This window comes from Buceros rhinoceros, unplaced genomic scaffold (genome assembly GCF_000710305.1).
Source record: "Buceros rhinoceros silvestris isolate BGI_N320 unplaced genomic scaffold, ASM71030v1 scaffold11340, whole genome shotgun sequence".
In the NCBI taxonomy this organism is placed as follows: Eukaryota; Metazoa; Chordata; class Aves; order Bucerotiformes; family Bucerotidae; genus Buceros; species Buceros rhinoceros.
The window spans coordinates 5,790-8,279 of record NW_010389118.1 but is presented as its reverse complement, the minus strand read 5'-3'; positions in this window follow the sequence as shown (position 1 = coordinate 8,279).

Here is a 2,490-nt window from a genome sequence, read left to right as displayed (position 1 = left end):
CCCCGGCCAAGGAAACGGTGGGCGCCTGCCGCGATTAAAAGGCGGCGTCTTTAGTAGAAGCCGCAGAAGGTCTCAATGTTCGTAACTAATCCTGACAAAGCCCCCGTTCCCACGCATGCAGCAGAAACAGCCCCTTAGCCCTTTACCCTTCTCCCCGCAGCTCCGGCCCCTCATGTCGCGCCCATCCATCCACCGTCCCCAGGAGATGCTGAATAGGACGCGGTGACGGTGGGAACGCAGCCGTGCATGACCGCGGCACAGGCAGAGGATCCTGACCCCCCGTGCAAGGAGGGATGGGCAGCCTCCAGGCTCCTCTGGGTGATAGTGGGACTCTCCAAATGAAATGCTCCAGCCTTTTGCAGCAGGGTTATCAGTGCAAACTTCAAACCGGAGGCAGGGGCCAGCTCGCAGAGCAGCCACAGAGTGGTTCTGTCCAGCTTGGGGATGGGCAGAGCACCCACCCCAAGCCCCTGTGCTGGGGGTCCTGTTGGGCATCCCAGATTGCTGCACCCCAGGCTGACAACAGGGAAAAAAATCCCTCAGCCTCTGCACTGAACTTGCAACAACTTTGTGCTTGCAAAGGCAGAGAGGTTCAGACACCGCCCAGCTCCTTCCCTGCAGCCCCACAGCCGGGCTGTGCACCTCTTCTGGGGCTGGGAAAGAAAACGCTGAGAAGCTGCAGCATCCCACTGGGAGCCAGGGGCTTCCACCAGGGACTCGCACCCCGGAGCGGCACCAGCACCCTTCCCATCACTTAACAAGCAGCACAACCAAAACCCTCTTGTTAGCAGGGAAAAATACATTTCCTTACTCTCTGCCTGCAGACAGGGCTGCTGGCACGCCTGCAAGCTCCCTGCGCTCATGCTGCTGCTACACAGAACTTTAACAGGTCGAGTTTGAAGAAAAGCAGAAAAGTTTTGCCTTCCCAGGAAGCTAAATAAGCCTGGATGTGTAGAGAAAGAGCAGCAGTTCGTCCTCGCTAACGCCCCGCAAGGCAGGGATGGGTTAACTTCTTACCCGAGGAATGAAAAATAACCCCCTCTTTTCGGCAGCTGGTTAAACGCCGCCTTCCCCCTCAAACACTGCCTTTCCCACGCGGCTCCAGCATCCTGCACCATGCAGGGCCACGGCTCCACGTGGACAGCTTTCTGCTTTCACAGGCGATTGCTGTGCTTGAGGGTTCAAAACGAACTTATTTGGCTTATTTAATCTCTCTCCAATTATTTGCAGTTGCATTCTTCTGGTTTAGTTACGCTCGTGCGTCTTTTCTGAGCACATTTGTAGGGGTTTGTTGCTCGTGTTCACTATTCAAAGCGGCACGATGGAAAAATACACATATTTCTCGACGGCACTGATTTTAAAGTAAGCCTAAAAGAATCGTTTTGTTTTCCCACTGGAGAGACCCAGCAGGAAGCTTTTATTTGGAGCGTTTCCTTATTGCAATTACACACATAAGACCTACGATTTTCCCAGATGTAATCCCCACGGGCCTGAAGAAGTCTTCAAGTCTGCACCCCCTTAAATAAGCTTTTAATTAGGAACTATGAATGGATGGAGTCCAAACACACCAATTAATTAATTATGGGCTGGTGCTCGATGGAGCTACGACTGGCTTCACCCAACAGGGCCAGCGCAGGGTGGGAAACGGAGAAGGGTTTCACCTGGATACAGCCCGAGATTGTCCCACAGGCGTAAGGACTGAGGTCATGGCCTAAAACTGCTGCTGCTTTACGTTACACACCAGCTGTCAGGGGGGATTTTACTTTTCAGCCTGTTCCCACAGACGATAGGAAAAAGACGGCCACAAAACAGCTCAAAAATCATCCCGCCAGTCCCTGCCCATCCCCACCACAGCCACCGCTGCTGCCCTGGATACTTTGCCAAGGGGCCGAGCTGCTGCCTCCCTTCCTCTCCCCAGGCAGAATCACTGTGGGATGGAAGGTTTGGGCTTCACCCACCGCCCCCCGCTCCCCTCCGATGCACAGACCGCATGGACCCACGGAGAAAGCTCGCCCTCGGTACCCGAAGGGTTACACCCAAACCTGCTCCATCCAGGCGGTCTGCTCGATTGCGCAACAACCAGCCCAGCTATTATTTCAAGTGGACATACCAGGAATAAATACAGCCTCTCGGGGAATATTTGTTTTACGGATTTTTTAATTCTGTTTTCACTGCAAAGGAAGAAAAATAACCCATTTCCAGTCTGCTGGGGACATCCACACGGGTGGGATCTCCATGGTGCCGTGGTGGCCTGGCACAAGCATGGCAAGGAGTTTCCTTCCAGAAGGGAAAAGAAAGTTTGAAAACTTTGTGGGACAAAATAAATATACACGTAAATAAAAGCAGTTTACATTCCTGGTTCGCGTTACAAGAAGTTGTCAGGAGTTTTTCCCAAGGAGTGCAAACAGGGTTTCCCCTGTAAGAGATCTGCAACCTCGGAGCCATCAGCCACCTTCCTGGGTGTATTTGTCATTGCTGCCAGCGTCCCCA